Below are 24,948 nucleotides of genomic sequence, written 5' to 3' on the forward strand. Positions count from 1 at the left end.
TAACCCCCAATTATTACCACGGTACCCACCACCACAGGGGTGCCGGGAAGAGCCTGTACTAACAGGCCCGGAGCATCAGAAATGGTGCACCTGGGCCTAGGTGGTAACAGGCTGGCGTTTTTTAGGATGGGGAGGCCAGTAACAATGGTCCTCGCCCACCCTGGTAACATCAGGCTGTTGCTGCTTGGTTGGTATCTGGCTGATACTGAAAAAATTGGGGAACCACACGTTTTTATTTATAGTTAAAAAAAAATAAAAAAAAAGGGTTCTATGCTTTTTTTCTGTATCAGCCAGATACCAACCAAGCAGCAACAGCCTGATGTTACCAGGGTGGGTAAGGACCATTGTTACTGGCCCTCTCCAGCCTATTACCGCCAAGGCCCAGGTGCGCCATTTTTGACGCTCAGGGCCTGTTGGTACCGGCTCTTTCCGGCTTCCCTGTGGCGGTGGGTACCGGGGTAATAATTGGGGGTTAGCGCTAGCTGATTTTGGGGCTAACTCTAAGCCCCGGCTTAGTAAGGGATTCTGTCTAAGACAGCTTCCACTACCAAGTCTGAAAATTAAATTCTAAAAACACAACACATTGAAAAAACATTTTTTTTTTTAATTATTAAAAGACAAACATACACTCCTTCACAGCCCTCGTTAACCATTTTATTGATATTTAAAAAAATGCTGGTCAGTCGCAATCCATCGAATCTGATGTAGTCCTCTGCATTCACGTATCTGAAATAAGAAAAGAACAACAAAATATATGGGTTAGTAAATTTTTTGTGCTTTCCCCTGAGGAGAGCACACATAATGCAGAGTGTTCCTAAACAGGGAGCCTCCAATTGTTGCTCAACTACAACTCCCATCATGAGGGCTGTAGTTAAGCAACAGCTGGAGTCTCCCTGTTTGGGAACACACTGCCAGAAAGGCACTGTTCTCATTATGTGTTTTGCATAATGGGAACAGAGTCAGGACTGGACAGTGTAGCTCCGCCCCTAAGGACATCATCACTAGTGACGGAGCAGTAAAGGGCACAGGGGGTCTCAGGAGTGGGACCCCCTTTCGATCTGTCCCTCTGCTCTTGGACTACTACTCCCATCATAGGACAGAGTCTATCCCATGATGGAGTAGTTGTAGTACCGCAGCGCTGAGGGATGGCACTTTCACATCCCCCGGATTGCAGTGGATCTCTGGAGAATGACCTGCTGCGATCTGCACCTCAGCCTAGGGATCAACCGATAACGTTTTTTTAGGGCCGATACCGATAATCGGTGCAGGTTAGGGCCATTAGCCGATAACTTATACCGATATTCCGGTATAAGTTATCGGCTATTTAACCCCCTGCGACACCGCTGCAGATCATTGATTTAAAGTGGGCGCTTTAAATCAATGATCTGCAGTGGCTTTTGCGGGGCCATAGGCCGCCGCCGCCACCCGCTTCTCTCCCACTACCTGTCAGGGTGGTCCGGGCCATCCATCCTTCCTTCCTGTAGTGTCCGGGGGCGTTCCGAGTGAAAAGTGAACCGGTCCGGGCTGTCCTTCTCCGGCGGTCATCTTCTCCACTCCGGGCAGGCTCCGGCCTAGTACGCTGCATAGACGCCGCTGCACAGTGACGCCCGTGCGCAGCGACGCACCTGACGTCACGGCGTCTATGCAGTGTACTAGGCCGGAGCCTTCCCGGAGTGGAGAAGAGGACCCCCGGAGAAGGACAGCCCGGACCGGTTCACTCTTCACCCGGAACGCCCCACGGTGGGGTGCGACGCGGTGCGGTGGGTCGGGTTTGCGGTGCGGCGGGTCCGGGGGGGGCTGGTGGCGTTCGCGGTGCGGGGGGTGAGGCATTATCGGCTTATCGGCAAGATAATTGCCGATAATGCCCAATATCGTGATTATCGGCCGATAATATCGGCCATACCGATAATCGGTCAATCCCTACCTCAGCCCCTGGACTATAACTCCCATTATGGATGGATTCTGTCCATGATGGGAGTAGTAGTCCTAAAACTTCCAAAGCCGGGGATGTGCAAGTGCCATCCCTCAGTGCTGCGGTACTATAACTACTCCCATCATGGGACAGACTGTCCATGATGCGAGTTATAGTACAGGGTCTGAGGGAAAGATCGCAGCAGGTCATTCTCCAGAAACCCGCATTTATTAACTGTACAAGCCGGCGGCTCCACTGCGCTCCCTGCCGGCTCCTGTATACAGCTCTCAATTCATAATCCCTGAGATATTCACCAATCAGAGCTCCCGTCTCCCGGCGGTGGGGATTATGAATGATGACTGCGTATACAGTATTCCCTGCCAGGAGCACAGTGTAGCCGCATGTGCTGCCGGCTTTTACAGTTAATAAATGCAAGTCGCAGTGGGTCTCTGGAGAATGACCTGGTGCGAACTGCCCCTCAGCCCCTTGACAATAACTCCCATCATGGGCAGTCTGTCCATGATGGAGTAGTAGTCCTAACTGTCCCAAAATAGTTAATATATTATGTTTCCAAAATATGTGTATGTATGTGTATATTATATATATATATATATATATATATATATATATATATATATATATATATATATATATATATATATATATATATATATATATATATATATATATATAGAAAAGTTTTTTTTCACTTTTCTTGTGTAAAAAAAACGCAGTTAATAAATTCGGTTCTACAGTAGAAAGTGATCTATGGTAAAATTAGACATGGCTATGAAGAATTCTATCAGATTTTACGCAAAAAAAAAATTATATACACACACATATATATTTTATTATAATCCATTTTAAAAACACACGCAAAAAAAAAAAACTTACAAATGTTTGCTTTAAAAAAATACACAAAAAAAAAGGCTCTAAATACAATGATAAATTCCCCTCATAGCACTCTTCCTGACTAATATCAAACACCACATTTATTTCTTAAAATTTTTACACATTTCCGTATCTTATTTTGGCAAGGATATATATATATATTTTATATTATATTTTGGCAAGGATATATTTATTTCTCTTACTATTGCTAAATAGTGTCTTTGTATGGCTACGATCCAATGCTTGCAATTTGTTAGACACAATAGTGTTTAACCCAGGTGCAACTTATCCTCAGCTCACATACCAAGTCTGCAGTGATGAATTCCAGCCAGCATAATTTATTAAAGCCACGAACAAAAGATAAAGAAAGCCATCTTAGACTTCTTTTACATTGCCGTTAGGACACGGCAGTGTGATGGTCGTTGCGAGAGCGGGGGGGGGGGGGGGAGGGAGGGAGAATAGCGGGAGAAAAGAATACCGCTACAAAATAACAGCGCCCGAAGAACCCCTTTGTAGTAAATGGAATCCATTGGGACCGGTTATTGCCTGTTGTGCCCTGTCCAACAGCGGGGCACAACGGCAGTGTGAAAGTAGCCCAAGAAGAAGATCTAGTTGTTAGCAAAGAGGAGAACAATTACTTGCTAAATTAAAGCGCACTTGGCATTTCAATTCATGTCAATTTTAGGGGTTCACAGAGGTTCTGCTGCAGATTTAATGCGGCAGATCGGAAGCTGTGTTCAATCAGGAACTTTCAAGTAAGCTCCCCCGCACTAACCAGAGGTACTGGCTGGTAGTGCAGGGGACGCTGATCAATTTGCTGGAGACGCTGATCAATTTGCTGCCTAGCATGCCCGAATCCATCCCACTGTTCACCCCTTTTTTGTGGATATGCAAATAAGCTGCTAACTGGCATGGGAGGGGTTACAAGGCTCCTTCTGGCACTCTGACATCGGTGCCGTTCGTTCGCCGCACCACTCGGCTTATGAATATTCATCCCCTCCCTCCTCAGTGGAGTCCAGTAAAGAGCAGGGAGGAACAGTTGGAGGGAGGGGATGAATATTCATTAGCCGGGTGGTGCGGCGGCCGAGCGGCACGCACCTCCGAATGCCAGAAGGAGTCTTGTAACCCCGCCCATGCCAGTTAGCAGCTCATTTGCATATCCACAAAAAAAGAAGAGAATGTGTGAATTGCGGGACGGATCCGGGCATGGTAGGTAGCAAATTGATCAGCATCCCCCTTTAAAAAGGAAATCTTTCAGCAGTATCACCCACACTAAAGCTGTCACACAGGCTTGTAGTGCAGGTGATGCTGATCAAAACGATACTCACTGTGTCCAGATTCGCCTAGCCGTTCCTCTGCAAATCGCCTTTTTCTTTTTATGCAAATAAGGGCCTTGGGGCACAGGCAGAGCTCCGAACTGAGCTTGGGGCACGCTGACGTCATCTTCACCAGGCGGGCACTCTGCTCGACTCATCAATATTCATAACCCCCTCCCTACTCTTGCTCCCCGTGCTAGTGTACTGCGCATGCGCCGTACACTAACACGGGTCGCAAGAGCCGGGGGGGGGGGGTTATAAATATTGATGAGCCGGGCGGAGCGCTCATGACATCAGCATGCCCCAAGGCCCTCATTTGCATAAAAAGAAAAAGGCGAATTGCGGCGGAACGGCTGGGCAGATCTGGACGTCGTGAGTATCGTTTTGATCAGCATCACCCACACTATAAGCCTGTGTGACAGCTTTAGTGCGGAGGATACTGCTGACAGATTTCCTTCAAGTTCACAGTGCTCAGTCTGTGAGTAGACTTTTGAAAGAGGAATTAGTAAGAGTTAGAAAACCAGAGATATCTGCTGTGCAGAGTGAATTCTGAAGCTGGAATGAATTGTGCGAGTACTTAAAATGGGCACTGTCAGATACAAAATCATTTGATATGTTGTAAAGCATGCAAAACCAATAGGTTTTGTAATTGCTTTCATTAGAAAATCCTCAGTATTTCATACTAAAAAAGCCATTCAAACAACTACCCCCCTGCCAGCTTGGACACATACTAGTCCTGCTGTGTCCATGCATCATCACCTACGTCATAGACACACTTCCTTGATTGACAGCTGTGAGCGCAGGGCTCACAGCTGGAGGAAAAATCCTCCCACTGTCAGCTTGTGTCCCACTACTGTCAGCGAGGACAAGCTGGGAGTTGTAGTTTTGCTAATGCTAGTGGAGATGTGAGCAGACAGTATACTGAGGGAGGGGCGGAGACCTGCACAGTGAGACCACTCCCCCTCCCTTTGAGAGTAATTCAGACTAGTGAGCTAAATTAGTGTAATAAAACAAATAAAAGGTGCTAGACACAAAAATTTGATGTACATGATCAGGATTAGGTACTGAGTGATATATTTTTAAAAAAAAATTTTTTGTTGGCTCTGATGCGTACGCTTCGAAGTTGCAGAGGGATAACTGCTAGACTTTTAAACAGCTTTTTTTTCTCCACTCCACAGGTGTATAAATCTTAGTTTGGGACTCTGCGTGCTCTGTCTGTGAGTTGGCTTTGGAAAGAGAAGAATTTCTAAGAGAGTTAGAAAACCAGAGAGTTTGAAAGCAGGAGTTTGAGATCGCTGTGAGTGTTATTTTGCTTACACTGTAGAGACTTTAACTCACAAGGTCTACAGAGAATTAAACTGTAATATTTATTGTATTTTTGCCTGTTAATTTGTGAAATTCCCATATCTAGTATGGCCTCCATGTTGGAAAATGCAGCCTGGTGTACATCCTGTTCAGTGTATGCAATCCTTGAAAAGCAGTTTGAGGGTGCATATTGTTGTGTAGGATGTGTGCGTGAGTTGTTCCTTTGGAAGCCCAGATCCTGGATCTAGAGGAGCAACTGGCAACACTGAGACGTATTGACAACTTGAGGAGTCTCCTGCTCACTGAGCAAGTACTCTCTGGGGTAGAGGTGGGGGAGGATAGTGGGACGGAGGTGGGTTAGCTGGGTTACAGTTAGAAAACAGGGTAGAGGGAAAAGTGTCAGGGAGGCTAGTCCTGAACTGGCACACCCCAACAAGTTTGCCCGGTTGAGAGATGAGGGCAATCAGTAATGGAGAAAGAAGAGACCACTGGAACCAGGCGCTGCTTAATCCAAGATATTCAAAGTCGCAAACAGGATATTATCCAAAGGCTTTTATTCAAGTTACAGGAATACAGGGTTATGACGCGTTTCAGGGCATGTTACCCCTTCCTCAGACAACCTAAAGCACTACTGACACCAGTAGGCTTTATATAGCACAAGATGGAGGCAAGTACAGGTCAAGGGGTGTAGTTCGCATGATGTCACATCCAGCATGAAATTCTTCGTTTTAAAAGAACAGATAATATATCACAAACAACATATTCTTTATTAGTATAATATAACCCATGTTAATCCACTGTATACACACATACATATAAAAAAAAAAAAAAAAAACAGCTGCCGATCATAGCAATATGAAGACAGCGCATCCCGGTAGTTAAAAGCTCAAACCGAGGCTCTATAGAAGGTGTTATAACAAATAGTAAACAAACTGGCCATGTGTCTTTTTAATAAACAAACAGGCGAGCTGTATTGGACTGTGTTGTCAGCGCAGAGCTCCGTGGGCAGCACGCGCCGACGCCATCCTCTGACAGATGTCGCTAGGGACGCGTTGCTAAGGTATCCCAGGCAGCCAATCATGAGTGGCGGGGCGTGGCCGCCAACGGAGGTCCGAGGCTGTACGGCATAAAGCAGGATCACGGAATGGCAACAAGATCGTGGGTAAACTAATATTTTAGCAAAGCGATCGGTGCAGGTAGAGTATAAAAGTGTCCTAAAATGAACAGAAAACAGCACGTATTAGTCCACATACATAAAAAAATTAAATAAAAAAAAACAACAACCAGGAGGCAGTCAGATATAAACATAATCAATACGACCAGCAGGGTGTATAAAACCAAAAGGTCAATGCAAAAATAGAGCAGAAGAATAGTTGCTAATGGAAACCACCAAACTCAGTCTGCATTAGATATACTTAATAAGAACATTTAGATATGGGTAAAAGATAATACATAAACCCATATATAAAAGGCTAAAACATATAAATACAAAAATATTGTACATCTAAAATGGTTGCTAATAAAACTGACCAAAAATGGGAATATATAAATAAATACAAAATCCAGAAGAAATACATAAAAAGATGTCATTAAAAGCACACTAAGGGTTGTGTACCAATGGAGAATAGATAAAAGTACATAATCTAGAATTTATATAATCTATATAACGTACCTCCAGGACGCAGTCCCTTACAAGGGAAAAAAAAAACGTGGATCGTGGGGATTAAAAATGGACCTACAGATACACATTACTACTAGAGTCATTATAGGGCACTTTCCACCATCTTGTTTAAACCAAGGGGGATCAATGTCTGTAATTTAAAAATCCCTAAATTTTCCCTCCTTTTAAGAACATTAAATCTTTGCGGATTATCCTTGGATATACTTTCTATCGCCGAAAGTTTCATACAGCTAAAATTGGACTGAGTGTGTAATCAAGTGTCTGGAAACACTGTGTAAGGTGAAACCCAGATTTGTATTGCTGCGATGCTTGCTAATCCTATCCCTAAGGAACTGTGTAGTGCGGCCTACATATTGGAGGCCGCAGGGGCATTCTAGAAGATAAATGACAAAACGGGTGGTACAATTTATGAATGTTTTGATGTTAAAGACTTCCTTGGATACCGTAGAAATGAAACTTTTACAACGGTTCTCAAGGGAGTTACAACACTTACACCTGTCATGTCCACACTTAAAGCACCCAACCATCCCCAAAAAAGTTTGGGAGGTCTTCCTGGGTGCCTTAAGTCTACTAGGTGCCAGGATGTTTTTAAGTGCACGGCCCCTCCTAAAAATAAATACCAGGTTTAGGAGGTAAAAGGGGTTTCAGAAAAGGATCCTTGCATAATATGTGCCAGTGTTTCTTAAAAACGTCCCAAATGGCCTGGTGATCACAAGTAAATGTAGTTATAAAATTACCAGACCAATCAGGTTGTTTGTGGTGTACTTTGAGGCTAGACATTCTTGCTGAGTAAGGATTTTAGCCCTATTCAAGGTGTTTTAACCAAATTCTTAGGGTATTTTTTGGCTGCAAAACGCGCTTCGAGTATTTTGCTCTGTTTGTCAAAATCACTCAGAAGAGTGCAATTCCTCTGGATACGTTTTAACTGCCCAAATGTAATATTAACAAGCCACTTTTTTTAAATGTGCACTGTTAAAATCCAAATAGCTGTTACTATCTACGGCTTTAAAATAAGTCTTAGTGCGCAGAACCTGTGTCATCATAAAAAACCACAACATCTAAAAACTCTGCATGATTTTTAAAAACAGAATGTGTAAATGACAAGCCCCATTGATTGGTGTTAAGACAGGATAAAAAGTCATTCAGTTCTATGACAGTCCCATCCCAAATAAAGAAAATGTCATCAATATATCTCTTAAAGTGGCGGCAGTGCATAAACAAAGGATGTGCATAGACAACATTTTCTTCAAATAAACCCACAAACAAATTTGCAAAACTGGGCGCAATTTTAGAACCCATAGCGGTACCCGTATCTTGCGAATATATCTGATTTTGGAATTCAAAATAGTTATGTTTCAGTATGAACATGAGACTAAAATACATTTTCTCTGAGCGACCGGCATCATATTGTCTCTTAATAAAAATTAATTAAACAGCATTAACTCCCAAATCATGGTCTATTACGGTATAAAGTGATGAGATATCCATGGTGACCAGGTGGTAATGGTCCTCCCATGGTATATCTATCACACTGCTAATGAACTGAGAAGTATCCCTAAGGGAAGATTTAAGGCCCACGACGTGTTTCTGCAAAAGTAGATCCACATAGTGGGACAGATTCGAAGTCAGGGAATTAATTCCCGACACTATAGACCGGCCAGGTGGATTTGTAACACATTTGTGGACTTTTGGTAAAAAATAGAAAATAGGTAAAGCAGGTTCGGTCACAAAAATCTCTCAGCTTTACTCAAAACGCCCCCATTAAAGCCTTTCATAACTAGAATGTGTAGCTCTTTGGTATATTCAGTTGGAGGATTAAAGGGGAGGGGCCTGTAGAACTTGTCATCAGAAAGAAGCCTCAATGCTTCTCTGATGTGGTCCTCCCGGTTCATGATGACTATCCCCCCCCCCCCCCTTTGTCAGCACATTTAATCACAATACTGTCATTCTCAGCTAATTTCTTAATGGCCCTTGCCTCCTTCTTATTAATGTTACTGGAGTGTTTGGTATCAGATTTAGGGAGCCCCTCTAGATCTGTATTAACTAAAGAGGAAAAGGTTTCTATAAAACAGCCCCTCGACTGAAGGGGAAAAAAAAAAAGTTGATTTAGGGCGCACTTCTGTATGTATAGGTGGTGGGTCTAAAGTCTCTAAATGTGTGGAGACTGGGTTACATTCTATCATATTGGGTCCTTCGCTCTCTCTGATAGCAAAAAAACCTTTGATCGTCAGTTTTCTGATAAAACCATTTAGTTCCATAAATACATTGAAACTATCAGAACTATCTGTAGGACAGAATGATAGGCCCCTTTGTAAAATATTATTTTCAATCTCATCCAAAACATAATTGGAGAGATTGAATATTTTAACAGTGGTTACTGTTTGAGAGGGTGTCTAAGTTTCTTTTTTCCCCTTCTCTTCTTTCTTCCTCCTCTACATCCTCTTTTCCTCTGTCTTCTTTTTAGACCTAGGGGAGGTGCTACGTGTACCGTCTCCACCAGTTGGGTTTCCATGGTGACATGACTGGTGGAGGAACGTTCATAGAAAGAGGGAGTCCTAAAAAAGCTGTGGTATTGCCTTGTTGGGAGGCATCTAGATCAGAACAATCATGTATAGTCAGAGCTGAAAGTGATATATTGGGGCCTGTAGGGGTATAGAATTGATGATCCAAATTGGTGATGGTGGGTGTGACATGATGCACCGTAATCAAGGAATCATCCAAAAGGGATTCTTCCATACTATCAAACCTTCCTGCTGGAAGATTGTTGCCATTCCCTGGTAAATGATCTAGAAGGTCTAACAGATCTTGGAGGAATAATAGTAGGTGTGGCAGAATGGGATAGAATACTACTAGAACTGTCAGTGGTACTGATGAGTGGCTTGGAATGGCAGGTCGTCTCCATATGCGTGATGGAGGTAAGTGTCTTTATAGAAACTGTTGATACGGGGATATGGACCGTCTCTATATGTGTAAGTGGAAGGACAGGCCATAGATGTTACATAGTGTTTTTCTGATGGTGTGGTTTGATCCTAGGGGATACCTCACTGTCTGATCCGAGATATTTGGAAGTTGTCCTGAACCTGTCGGACATGTCACGGTAAGTGGACCTGAAACTAACGGATGTATCACAGTGGAATTATTGCTGTGTGTGGTGGATCCCTGTTTATTCTGAGGGTTAGTGTGTTTACTGGGATATTTGGAAGCTACAAAGGACCGTGTATATTGTTGTGGGTTGGAATGAGTGGTATTACGGTTAGAAGGCAGTCTCTTGTGTGGTCGAGACTTGTTATGTATAGGACGTGGTGTCCTCTTGTTAGAGGCAGAACTTTCTGATGCCTCCACAAGTTCAATCTGGTCCTGATTTTTGAGCCAGTATCCAAAATTGTCAGTCCTATAATCATCTGTCTCCATTTAGTTTGCCCAATTTTTTATGCAAGATATCATGTTCAAACTTATTCATTTTTTTTCTTATAATTCGTAAACCAAGATGTATATTCAGGTAAATGTTCAAAAGCGGATAGTGACATAATACAAGCATCAATTCTATTGGACATATTCTCAACTATGGTATTACGTTCATCGCGGGGCAATATCAAAAGTATATTAGAGCAATAATTCAGTGCATTATCCCAAGACCCACAGAACTCTAAATAGTCATTGAATGTAGGTAGGGGACGCAACCTAAGGCCGCCTGGAATGATCTACTCAGTTAGGTACACCTCTAGAAATTAACTGTCTAAATGATGTCTTGACTCTCAAGAGATAATTTCTCTATGATGAGGGGGATGCCATTTCAGAGCTAGCAGTACTGCAGCAGGACTCTGTCTCTTACCGCTGGGGGCGGTCTGTTCAATTGAGGAAGGAAGGGAGGAGTGCAGGGCAGGCCAGACAGGTACTGGTAGTGGGGGACTCAATTATAAGGGTGAAAGACAGGGCAATCTGTCACAAAGACCGGGATCGCCAAACAGTGTGTTGTCTTCCTGGCGTTTGAGTTCAGCACATCACGGACCAGGTTGACTGGTTGCTGGGTGGGGCTGGAGAGGACCCAGCGGTTATTGTACACATTGGTACCAATGACCAAGTAAGAGGTAGGTGGAGTGTCCATAAAAATGATTTCAGGGAATTAGGCCGCAAGCTTAAGGCAAGGATCTCCAAGGTAATATTTTCCGAAATATTACCTATACCACGAGCCACACCAGAGAGGCAGTAGGAGATTAGGGAGTTAAACAAGTGGCTCAGAAGCTGGTGTAGGAAGGAGGGGTTTGGGTTCATGGAGAACTGGGCCGACTTTGCTGTCGGTTACCGGCTCTACCGTAGGGACTGGCTGCACCTCAATGGGGAGGGTGCAGCTGTGCTTGGGGAGGAATTGCCTAGAAGGGTGGAGTGTTTAAACTAGGGACTGGGGGGGACGGACTTATTAATGAACCTGGGAGTGGAGCGGAGGGAGGGGTTAGAATAGTTAATAGGCTATATAGGATCGGATGTCCGGGCAGTATTACACACTGCGCACATCCATTTATTTATTAATTTTTTGTCACTGTGTCCACTTTGTGTTCGTTTGTTCACTAGGATTTGGTAGGGTGCGGTAGCCCTTCTGGGTGTCCCTCCTGCCGGTCTAGGGGAGGTGTGTGTGGCCATTAGGTTCCTCACCTCCCTGCTATACCCCGTGGCATCCTGTTTCGGCAGGATGTCAAACCGGTTTTACTGGTTCCTTGGTGACAACCTGGTTAACGCCTAGTTGTTTGCCGGGAACACTATCGGTCCCTGAGTAGCTTCGGCGAAAGGAGACATCGTACCTGGAACCTCGCAGGTGCCTTTTGGCCCGGAGGAGAAGGGTTTGGTTTGTTAGGGGGCCTCTCTCCTTTCGGAGACTGGCTTGCAATAGACCGCATCCTCGTGCACGTTTTTTGTGAACACTTGCACTTTTTACTTGCACTTGGGTGATTTGAGAGCACGTACCTCGGCTTTAAAAAAAAAAAAAAAAAAAAAAAAAATAGGTTATATAGGAAAAAATAAAATAAAATAGACCATTGAATTGCATGTTTACTAATGCGAGTAGTCTGTCCAATAAAACGGACGAACTGGAGTGGATAATATCTGAGGAGGATTATGACATAGTGGGTATAACAGAGACTTTGTTGGAAGATAGCTGTGACTGGACGCTCAACACACAGGGTTATAGTCTATTCAGGAAGGATCGGACCAAACGGAAAGGGGGAGGAGTTTGTCTTTCTGTAAAGTCCAGTCTGAAGGCCACACTGCGGGAGGATATATGGGAGGGAAACGATAATGTGGAGTCATTATGGGTAGAAATATATGGAGATAAAAATAAAAAATAAAATTCTCATAGGGGTTTGCTATAAGCCACCAAATATAATGGAAGAGGCAGAAGATCAATTATTGAGGCAAACAAACAAGGCAGCAAATCAGAATGAGGAGATAATAATGGGGGACTTTAACTATACTGATATAAACTGGGAGACTGAGACCTGTTAATAAAGGAAACAGGTTTCTGACTATAGCTAAAGACATGTAGAAATTATAAATAAAAAATATTTATGTGAACCAGTCCTCAAAAGCACAGGGGAGAGAAAAAGGAAAAGACTAGTGGAGATGGGATCCAAGAAATGGTCTTTATTATATAAAAAGGATATATATGACCAATCGCCTAGCAGGGCCCTTGCTAAAGGCGAATGGAATATACTGGGTAAAAAATAGATATAATAAAAAATACAGAATATAGTAGGATTAAAATGAGATTAATATGATGGGTAAGTAGCACCAAAGAAAATTCATTAATTAAATATCTGCTGCATATATCAGGAGAAAATGTTCTCAGTCCATATAATTCATAGGGATATTTCAATGAAAAATCCACAAGAAATGTCCAGAATGAAAAGTCACAATTAGTTTGGGTGTGTCCGGAGTAACGATATATGGTAGTGAGTGTAGCGACAATAGCTACAATAGGAAATTCATGGACAGGTAATGCAGACAATGTGGCAAACACTGTCAGCGATGAAGATGTCAAGTCTCGGTGCACAGCACCACTCACCCTCCTTTGGAGTCCTCAGGTCCGGGCTGGCACGGCTGAGTCCGGCACTCTGGATATCAATGCCCGCCTGGGTGGTATGCTGGGTGAATGGCTGAATCTCCGGGGGTCCGAGTGTCCTGGGCTGGCACGGGAGGCGTCCGGCCTTGGGGAGGATGATGTCCAGGAGTAACTCTGCCGACCAGGGCTGTGAGAGGATGCAGGTAACAGGTGGTGCGGATTGCACGTATGAATAAGGTGCTAACAGCGCGCATGCAGTAGTGGTCCCGGAATCGCGGGCATCCAGCTGTTGCAATTGGAATATGGCAGATACAGTCTATTTGAAGTGATATACACTTATGGATAAGGTGCAGATAATGGGCTAGACGCGTTTCAAGGCCGCGGGCCTTTTCTTCAGTAGCTATAGGTGTGGATAAAGGGTGGAAATGCTGGTTTTATATAGTCTCCATACAGTGATGTAATACTAATTGGAAAAGAGGAAAAAGTGGAGACTGGAAGTTTCAGGTATGTTGTAAAATGGGTAATGGATCCAGATAGAAAATGGGAATAGGGAAGAGAAGAAAGAAAATAAAACATAGGGATAAAGATGGTGAATTAGATATGAGTGTGAGTCAGGAGAAAAAATAAAATAAAAAAAATAGTGCATCTCTACACATACCCAATGACCATTATGGATCAAGACTATAGTGGAAATCATGAGAAAAATATGAATAGTAAAATTCTTAAAAAGGTGTGTGAAAAAAAAAAAAAAATAAAATATTTTGATAAAAAAAAGTGAACAACTGCAATGCAAGATATGATAATGCATTGATAATGATGTAAATGGTACATATGTAGTTTATGGTGTGTATAGAAATTAAAATTATATAAAGTTAAGCCACAGTGGGAATGGATTAATTGATGAAATTTAGTAAAAATGTATATAAAAATTAATTGATAAAAGATAGAAATTAATTAATAAAAAATATGAAAATGGATGAATATGATATAAAAAAATATAAAAATGTAAAAAAGCAGGAGGAGGGCACTTCAAAGGAGAGGTCCATAGACATGTTCTGTGGATAGTCTCCACAGCCATCGGCTGTCCGGGCTTGCTGGGAGTTGTAGTTTTGAAACCTCCGGAGGTCCGCAGGTTGAAGACCACTGCGGCCTTCGACATCATCCAGCCCCCTCTCACCCCCTTTAGTTCTGAGTACTCACCTCCGCTCGGCGCTGGTCCGGTCCTGCAGGGCTGTCCGGAGAGGAGGTGGTCCGGTGGGATAGTGGTTCCGGGCTGCTATCTTCACCGGGGGCTCCTCTTCTCCGCGCTTCCGGCCCGGAATAGAGGCGTTGCCTTGACAATGACGCAGAAGTACGTTGGCAATGAACGCACCTCTGCGTCGTTGTCAAGGCAACGTGACTATTCTGAGGCCGGGCCCGAAGCGCTTAGAAGAGGCCTCCCCGGTGAAGATAGCAGCCCGGAACCACTGTCCCACCGGACCACCTCCTCTCCGGACAGCCCTGCAGGACCGGACCAGCGCCGAGCGGAGGTGAGTACTGTACAGAACTAAAAAGGGGGGTGAGAGGGGGCTGGATGATGTCGAAGGCCGCAGTGGTCTTCAACCTGCGGACCTCCGGAGGTTTCAAAACTACAACTCCCAGCAAGCTGGGAGTTGTAGTTTTGAAACCTCTGGAGGTCCGCAGGTTGAAGACCACTGCGGGTGGGGGAGTTCACTCGAGTATAAGCCGAGGGGGGTGTTTTCAGCACGAAAAATAGTGCTGAAAAACTCGGCTTATACTCGAGTATATACGGTATGTAAAAAACGGATAAAAGCTGCAAAAATAGAGACGAAAGACTCATTGCCCAAGAGCGTAAAACTAACCACAAAATGTTCTTTAACTATATAAATAGCAAAAAGGTCAAAAATGAAGGTGTAGGCCCCTTAAAAAATGAAGAGGAAGAAATTATAAACGGGGGATCAGGAAAAAGCTAATATATTGAACAAATTCTTCTCCACTGTATTCACCAAGGAAAAATGAAATTCCAGGTGAAATACAGTGAGATAAAGGTGAACTCCCCTTTACAGGTCACCTGTCTAACACAGGAAGAAGTACAGTGCTGCCTACAAAAAATCACCAGGTCCAGAAGGCATTCACCCCCATGTTCTAAAAGTAGTAATGTAATAGACAGACCCCTATTTTTAATATTCATGGACTTCATAGCAACAGGGACTGTTCCCCAGGACTGGCGTATGGCAAATGTGGTGGCAAAAGGGGGACAAAAGGTGACCCCGAGAATTATAGGCCTGTTAGAAAACCCTCAAACAATTTACATAAAACAGAGGTTAAACTAAGAGATGCTATTTTGGAGTATCTTGATAAAAATAAATGTATGGCTCCATATCAGCATGGCTTTATGAGAGATCAGTCCTGTCACATGAACCTGATCAGCTTTTATGAGGATGTGAGCTCCAGACTGGACCAGGGGGAAGAATCGTATATATCTGGATTTTTCCAAAGCATTTGATACGGTTCCACAAAAGATTGGTGCATAAAATGAGAAGGATTGGGCTGGGGAGAATGTGTGCAAGTGGGTAAGTAACTGGCTCAGTGATGGGAAACAGAGGGTGGTTATTAATGGTACTTATTCTGATTGGGTGACTGTTACTAGTGGGGTACCACAGGGGTCCGTCTTGGGTCCTGCAATGTTTATTTTTTATTAATGACCTTGTAGAGGGGTTGAATAGTAAAGTACCAATCTTTGCAGAGGATACTAAACTCTAAAGCGGTAAACACTATAGAGGACAGTGCACTATTACAAATGGATCTGGATAGGTTGGAGGTTTGGGCTGGGAAGTGGCAGATGAGGTTCAACACTGATAAATGTAAAGTTATGCACATGGGGAAGAAAAATCCGGGCTGGGATTATGTATTAAATGGGAGCACACTTGGGACGACTGACGTGGAAAAAGGACTTGGGAGTCTCAGTTAACAGTAAATTTAGCTGTAGTGACCAAGGTCTGGCAGCTTTGGCCAAGGCAAATAAAATCATGGGGTGCATCAATAGGAGCATAGATGCCCACCACAAGGAAATAATTCTACCGCTGTACAAATCATTAGTCAGACCACACATAGAACTATGTACAGTACTGGGCACCAGTGTACAACTAAGATATAGGAGGAGCTGTAGAGGGTTCAAAGACTGGCAACCAGGGTCATACGGGGAATGGGAGGACTACAGTACCCAGAAAGATTATCAGAATTAGGGTTATTTAATTTAGAAAAAAGAAGGCTTAGGGGAGACCTAATAACTATGTATAAATATATCAGGAAAGAAGGTTTCTACACCAGCACAGACGGGGGTTCTTTACTGTAAGAGCAGTGAGACTGTGGAATTCTCTGCCAGAGGAGGTGGTCATGGTGAACTCCGTAAAAGAGTTAAAAAAAAAAGGGGTCTGGATGCATTTTTGGAGATCATCATCATCACCGGTATACTAGAATTATAGGGACAGAATGTTGATCCAGGGATTTATTCTGACTGAGTCGGGAAGGAATTTTTACCTCTAGTATGAGGGTTTTTTGCCTTCCTCAGGCAAAAACTCAGTAGGGACTCATTAGGGTAATAGGTTGAACTTTATGGACTCTGGTCTTTTTTCAACCTTATGAACTATGTTACATGGTAGAATGTCTGCAAAAAAAAAAAATATATATATATATATATAATAATAATTTCTGCACGGACAACCTGCTGCAGTGGAGTCCCATTGATTTCAATGGGATACTGCTACACTGTGCACAGAAGTTTCTGCAGCAGATTCGGCTAGAAAATGCATTGTAGTCTATGGTGACAGCTCATTTCAGAGCGGTTCTAGCACTGGTTTAATTTCTCCTGGTGCTCGCTTTCTTCAGAATGTCCGCTGCAAAATCTTTTGGTAAGACATAGCCTTGGGGTGCGTTAACACGGGAGGATTTGTTTGCAAAGCTGCTAGTTTGAAAGAGGGCAAGCTCATTCAAATCAACCGATTAAAATTTAAAAAAAAGACCACCCCTGGTCAATAGGATGAGAAACACAAGTATGAAATTTTCCACCACCGATTAGTTACATGTAGATTCGGCATGGATTGGTCACAGTTTTATTTGCATTAAATCCAGAATGTTTTTTCTGCTATATGGGAAAATATATTAATATATATGTGTGTATATATTACATAACAGTAGAGCAAGCAATGGGACAGAACATCATGTATCATCTCTATTCTAATCAAAATATTTGCTGGAGGCTGGGAAGACGCACTGACAACGTCTCAACCCGATGAGCTATTTTAGGATAATCTTCAAGGTCAAGGAAATAATGCCCTACAGGAAATGATGAGTTTTACCATGAAGATCTTTAAAATATGTGATAAGGATAGCAAAAGTCTGCAAATCTGCAAGTGTGGCAAAAAGGAATGTACAGTGTAATAGAACAGGTACATGCAATTACAGTAAAGGTGGGTTCACACCACTTTTTTTGCAATACAGTTTTCGTATACGTTATCAATTTGAAAACCGTACGGAACCGTATGCATAGACTCTTCATTGAAAACGGTATACCAAAAGATGCATCCGGTTGTGTCCGATTTGCAACCTGTACGGTTTGGTCAGTTTTTTTCCCATACCCAAAACCATAGCCTACCATGGTTTTTGGTCCGGTTTAAAAACCGTATTGAAAACGTATGTTTTTTTTTCTTTTTTACATGGGAGTCAATGTGCATTTGATTTTGCACAGTTTTTTTTCTTGGAATTTCAAAGTGACACTTTATTCATAATGGAGTGAAAAGTTAAAAACTTATATTTTTTTAAGAAAAACAAACAAAACAGATAAAACAGACATTTTTCAAGCTGTATACGAATTAAAACGTTTACACGTTTTGATACAGTTTAGTCAGGTTTTGAGGAATCTTTTTTTTTTTTTTTTTTTTTTATCAAAAACCTCATACGGGAACTGTATTGCAAAAACGTGGTGTGAACCCAGCCTAAGTCAATGTATGGATGGAGATCCTGATCAACTTCAGAGAACCTTCAACAACAATAACCACCACCATTTCTTAATGTTCCTAAATATTTATGCATTCCTTTGTATTCTATCCATCTCTACACCAATGTATTTTTATCTGCCAATAACCACAGTGATTTTTAGCAACAGTTATTTTTCCTTTGTACTTTACCTCCTTTTGCTCCTTCCAAAACCATAAAAGCATTATGGGGAGTTACATAGTTAGTATGGTTGAAAAAAAGACATACGTCCATCAAGTCCAACCAGGGAATTGAAGGGAAGGGTGTAAGGGGATAAGGGAAAGGGATGTAGTTTTATAATTCTGCATAAGCATTAATGTTATTTTGTTCCAGGAATGTATCTAACCCTGTTTTAAAGCTGTTAATTGTTCCTGCTGTGACCAGTTCCTGAGGTAGACTGTTCCATAAGTTCACAGTTCTCACGGTAAAGAAGGCGTGTCGCCCCTTTAGACTAAACCTTTTCTTCTCCAGACGGAGGGAGTGCCCCCTCCTCCTTTGGGGGGGGGGGTTAACCTGGAACAGTTTTTCTCCATATTTTTTGTATGGGCCATTTATATACTTATATACGTTTATCATATCCCCCCTTAAACGTCTCTTCTCAAGACTAAACAATTGTAACTCCTTTAATCGCTCCTCATAGCTAAGATGTTCCATGCCCCATATTAGTTTAGTCGCGCGTCTCTGCACCCTTTCCAACTCTGCAGTGTCCCTTTTATGGGCAGGTGACCAAAACTGAACAGCATATTCCAGGTGAGGCCGTACCAATGCTTTATAAAGGGGGAGTATTATGTCCCTGTCCCTTGAGTCCATGCCTCTTTTGATACATGACAATATCCTGCCGGCTTTGGAAGCAGCAGCTTGACATTGCATGCTATTCTGTAGTCTGTGATCTACAAGTACACCCAGATCCTTCTCTACCAGTGACTCTGCCAGTTTAATCCCCCCTAAGACATACGATGCATGCATGTTCTTAGTACCCAGATGCATAACTTTACATTTATCCACATTGAACCTCATTTGCCAAGTGGATGCCCAGACACTAAGTCTATCCAAGTCATCTTGTAACTTATGCACCTCCTCTATAGACTGTACCGTGCTACAAAGCTTGGTGTCATCTGCAAAGATAGAAACAGAGCTGTTAATGCCATCCTCTATATCATTGATAAATAAATTAAACAGCAGCGGGCCCAGTACTGAACCTTGGGGTACACCACTAATAACCGGGGACCAGAGTACGAATCATTGACCACCACTTTCTGGGTACGATGCATGAGCCAGTGTTCAATCCAGTTACAAATTAAAGTTTCCAAGCCCAAGGACCTTAACTTACCTGTCAGACGTCTGTGAGGGACAGTATCAAACGCTTTGGCAAAATCCAGAAACACTATATCCACAGCCATTCCTCTGTCAAGGCTTCTACTCATAAAAGCAAATTAGATTGGTTTGACAACTTCTATCCCTAGTAAACCCATGCTGGCTATCACTTAAGAACACTAGCCTATCATACATACTCTGGCTGCTCCCTGACCTCTAGATATGATCACAGGGTGAAGGAGAGCTGTAAACACCACAAGCACATGTGGTGCCTTCTCCTTACATCAATACACTGGTTGCTTCCTGAACTAGTGCTGAGTAAACTTCAGGTTGTTCAGGTCGTGAACAATGGAGCCTGTGTACGGTCACCCAACCTTCAGGCATGCAGTCACACGTGTGTGAACAATGCCGTGCATATTGTATGTAAATAAAATTATAAAAAGTCACATATCGCATCCTCCTGAGACCCTCCCTATGTCACTCTAGGGCTACACACCCATGACAATTCCTTGGTTACTATGGAGATGATGGGAAGGAGAGGATGATGCTGCTCAGCACAAAGACAAGACTGCCTCGTCTACCAGAGACATGACCTTAGGTGCCCGCAGCCTCGTCAGCCTTTCCAAGGTTAGCCTGGCCCAGCTACACTGAAAACTTCCCGCTCTTCATGGAGAAGTCGAGGGCAAGGCGGGCACAGGATCCTGACAGGGCAACAGATGGGAAGGGTCAGCTCCATCCACAGGAGAGCAGGGATCTACACCATGGTACCTCGTGTATTCCAGAGCTGGACATGAGCACCGGACACACACACACACACACACACACCTGTGGGCACAACAGCTGGAGGAACCCTGGTTAGAAACCCTGCTCTATGCAATCTATACACCATGCCTCCTATACCATCTTGTCCAGTACAATGCCTTCTGTCCATCTTGTCTATACACCATGCCTCCTATCCAGGTTTGGAGGCTGCTGTCAGCAGCCAGGACCAGTAGTTAATTCCAGACATCACCATGATGATAGTAATACTGCGGCATTAACTCTTTAGATGCCACAATCAAAGTTGATTGCGGCATCGTATAGAACACCAGAATAAAGTGCACTGTGTAGAAACCAAAGCCCCAAAAAAGAGCGAACAGGGCATAGAGGTCATCTGAATGTGATATGCCTCTGTTCATACTATCCAGATCCTGCATTATCAGATGATCTTTATGCCTCTGTACACACTTTTCTGATTCTGCATTATCAGAACTTTTGCTTCTGTTCACACTACTGTTTTGGGTGATATATATTATGCACTTTTTGCTTGCTTTTTTCTTCTGTCTCAATACACAACATCTGTAATAGGCTTTTGCTCATTGTTGATACATATAATTTTCTGAATTTTTTTGCTTAGGGTTTGTATATAACTAGATTTTTCATTGTCTGCACTATTCGAAATTTTCCTGGCATGATTACATGTATTTCATCCTTTTATATTATAGGGATTTATTGTTATGATATATCTTGATATTTATAGTCATGTACGTATTAAACATAAGGTTTTAGTCCTTTGTATATTTTTTGATTGACATACCTTTTAGTATGTTTTACTAGGAATCTCTGTCTGTTCATATAGGTGGGGGGCCGTGGAGAAGACCTGTGTGTTTGCCTGTAGCAAAATACACTGCAGTGGGAAATAAGCAGCGTATCTCCTTCTTGAAGTTATTTCCTATCCATTGGACAGGGGATAACTAGCTGATCAATGTGGGTCCAACAGCTGGGACGCTTTACCTTTCCCAACTTTATGTAAGAGAAAACAATGGTGACAAAGAGCTCCTAAGAATGGATTCCAAACTTCCCCTGAATGAATAAGGCTATGTTTACATTGTGTTAGGTTATGTTCACACAATGGAATTCCGCAAAAGCAGAGTGTCACACCCGCTGTCCAGCCCCATTATCAGTTTGTGTAACAGAGCTCCCAAACGAAGCTCCACAAGGCTAATGTGAACTTAGTCTAAGTAGCATTCATGCTCAGTCACCATTGTCTATAAAACTACCGACTATAGCAGAGCTCAGCAATCTTTGGAAGCTGAACCATCACTGACAATATTTGGGGAACAGTTAGCCTCCATTCTTGGGATTCGTGGGTTCCCAGTGGTTAAACCCCCACAGATGAGCTAGGGGATCATTCTGATGTTGGGAATACCACCGAGTGACTTCTCATGCCGGAAATATGGCATAATGCTTTGCCTTTTTTGTATCCTAGGAAGGTCACAGAAATATCCATCTTTATTTCCCGAGTGTCGAATGACTGTGACGTTTGTTTATTAACACAATCAGATAATGTCAGTATTGTTTTCTCTTCAGTACATAGTTTCAGATTTCCACTATATTGGCAGATTAAATAAAACCACTAGTCATGCCATTCAGAAAATATATCTACCATTTACTCATGCTAAGGGCATATAATACAGCGGACCTTCAAGTTACAATATTCATTGGTTCTGGGACGACCATTGTATGTTGAGACCAGAACTCTATGGAAACCTAATAATTGGTTCTAAAGGCACCAAAATGTCATCCAAAAATAGGAAAAAGTGAGAATTAAAGAAAAATAAGTAGATAACTAATATAGATAAAGCAAGTCCTTACATAAAAGTAGGAAAGATCTGCTGGGAGCTGTAAATAATTGTCTATGTCAGTGTTTCCCAAGCAGGGAGCCTCCAGCTGTTGTAAATCTACAACTCCCAGCATGCCCGGACAGCCAAAGGCTGTCCGGGCATGCTGGGAGTTGTTGTTTTGCAACAGCTGGGGCCACGCTGCTTGGGAAACACTTGTCTATGTAGAGGACAGGAGCTTCTTCAGGGTCCTGTACAGTACACAGTGTCCTAAAGTAATGGAGTCGCCCTCACCTGGTGTCCAAAGGAGCAGCTAACCCTGGTACAGGAAAAGTGTACAGAACATGTAATACCTCCCTGTACTGTAGGGGGAACTACCAGACACCAGTCAGTGTATGCACTTCAGTAATACAGGGGTTTTACCAGCGAATGCCCATTTTGATTGGTCGGTTCTTCCAGCCATTGACACGTTTCACTGATCTGGACTGTCCGTAGCATTGTATGTTGAGTCTGGTTTCAACTTACGATGGTCCAGAAAAGGCCATTGTATGTTGAAACTATTGTATGTTGAGGCCATTGTAAGTTGAGGGATCACTGTATAGGAATGGAGGTAATGAACCTAGCCACACACTAGAAATATTTCAGTTGCCTACATACAATATAACAGAGGGCAACGCATGCCATTCATGCAATATTTTCAGAGGACTCTTAACCCCTTAAGGACTCAGTTTTTCAATTTTTTCCTCATGATTTTTATAAGGTGATATTGCTTTCAATTTTGCACCAAAAAAAATCCATATTATGGCTTATTTTTTGTGCCACCAATTCTACTTTGCGGTGACAGTCATTTTACCAAAAAATCCACGGCGAAACGGAAAAAAAAAAAAAAAAAAAATGTAAGAAAAAAAAATGTAATTTTGTAACTCTTGGGGGTTTCTTATGTCAACAAAATTGACGGTTTGCTGCATCATCCAGTCCGTTGAAAATAGCACATGTCTGAAAAAATGACTGTTCGAGCCATTGAGGTGAATGGCCTCTGTTGCGCCCCTCTGTTACAGTATACAGTGGGGATCAAAAGTTTGGGCACCCCAGGTAAAAATTTGTATTAATGTGCATAAAGAAGGAAAGATGGAAAAATCTCCAAAAGGCTTCAAATTACAGATTTTACATTGTTATAATATGTCAACAAAAGTTAGATTTTATTTCCATCATGTACACTTTCAAAATAAAAAATAAAAAAAATGGCATCTGCAAAAGTTTGGGCACCCTGCAGAATTTATAGCATGCACTGCCCCCTTTGCAAAGCCGAGACCTGCCAGTGTCGTGGATTGTTCTCAATCATCATCATCTGGGAAGACCAGGTGATGTCAATCTCAATGGTTTTAAATGCCCAGACTCATCTGACCTTGCCCCAACACTCAGCACCATGGGTTCTTCTAAACAGTTGTCTAGAAAACTGAAAATAGTTGACGCTCACAAAGCTGGAGAAGGCGATAAGAAGATTGCAAAACGTTTTCAGATGTCAATATCCTCTGTTCGGAATGTAATTAAGAAATGGCAGTCATCAGGAACAGTGGAAGTTATAGCAAGATCTTGAAGACCAAGAAAAATATCAGACAGAACAGCTTGCAGGATTGTGAGAAAAACAATTCAAAACCCCCGTTTGACTGCACAATCCCTCCAGAAAGATCTGGCAGACACTGGAGTTGTGGTACACTAGTCCACTATAAAGAGATACTTATACAAATATGGTCTTCATGGAAGTCATCAGAAGAAAACCTCTTCTAAGTCCTCACCACAAAAATCAGCACTTGAACTTTGCAAATGAACATAGACAAGCCTGATGCATTTTGGAAACAAGTTCTGTGGACCGATGAGGTTAAAATTTAACTTTTTGGCTGGAATGAGAAGGGGAACAGAATTTAATGAAAATAACCTCTGTCCAACTGTTACGCATGGAGGTGGATCAATCATGCTTTGGGGTTGTATTGCAGCCAGTAGCACATGGAACATCTCACGAGTAGAAGGAAAAATTGATTCAATAAAATGTCAGCAAATTGTGGATGCCAACTTGATGCCATCTGTGAAAAAGCTTAAAGAGAGGATGGCTTCTACAAATGGATAATGATCCTAAACACACCTCAAAATCCATGGAGGATTACATCAAGAGGCATAAACTGAAGGTTTTACCATGGCCTTCACAATCTCCTGACCTCAACATAATTGAAAATCTATGGATAGACCTTAAAAGAGCAGTGCGTGACAGACAGCCCAGAAATCTCAAAGAATGAAGACTTTTGTAAGGAATAATGGGCAAAGATACCTCAAACAAGAATTGAAAGACCCTTGGCTGGCTACAAAAAGCGTTTACAAGCTGGGATACTTGCCAAAGGGGGCAGTACAAGATATTAACTCTGCAGGGTGCCCATACTTTTGCAGAAGCCATTTTTTAGTTCTGTTATTTTGAAAGTGTAAATGATGGAAATAAAATCTAACTTTTGTTGACATAAGAATGTCTAATCTGTAATTTCATGCCTTTTGGAGATTTTTCCATCTTTCCTTGGCTTCTTTATGCACATTAATAAATTTTACCTGGGGTGCCCAAACTTTTGATCCCCACTGTACATCTACATGCCATTTTTGGCAGGATGCCCACTGAAACATTTGACAGAAGCCTGAATGCAATGTGAACCTAGCTTAAAGGGGTATTCCAGGCAAAACCTTTTTTTTATATACATCAACTGGCTCCGGAAAGTTAAACAGATTTGTAAATTACTTCAATTAAAAAATTTTAATCCTTCTAATAGTTATTAGCTTCTGAAGTTTTCTGTCTAACTGCTCAA

General features: G+C 42.4%; 1 protein-coding gene across 7 annotated transcripts in view; it reads right to left on the minus strand.

Moving 5' to 3' along the window:
- Positions 1 to 24,948, minus strand: part of AGPAT4 (1-acylglycerol-3-phosphate O-acyltransferase 4) — a 232,326-nt gene that overhangs the window by 186,050 nt on the left and 21,328 nt on the right. The window contains exon 1 of one of the 7 annotated variants that reach the window (XM_056566787.1): positions 20,274 to 20,313. The exons of 4 other annotated variants lie outside the window; for them this stretch is intronic. The gene's annotated coding sequence lies outside the window, so the exon portion shown is untranslated. Of the gene's footprint in view, positions 1 to 20,001; positions 20,116 to 20,273; positions 20,314 to 24,948 lie in introns of those variants that run through there. 2 more of the 7 variants (XM_056566789.1, XM_056566790.1) reach the window with 2 other exon arrangements.

The sequence above is a fragment of the Hyla sarda genome, chromosome 3, assembly GCF_029499605.1.
Source record: "Hyla sarda isolate aHylSar1 chromosome 3, aHylSar1.hap1, whole genome shotgun sequence".
NCBI lineage: Eukaryota > Metazoa > Chordata > Amphibia > Anura > Hylidae > Hyla > Hyla sarda.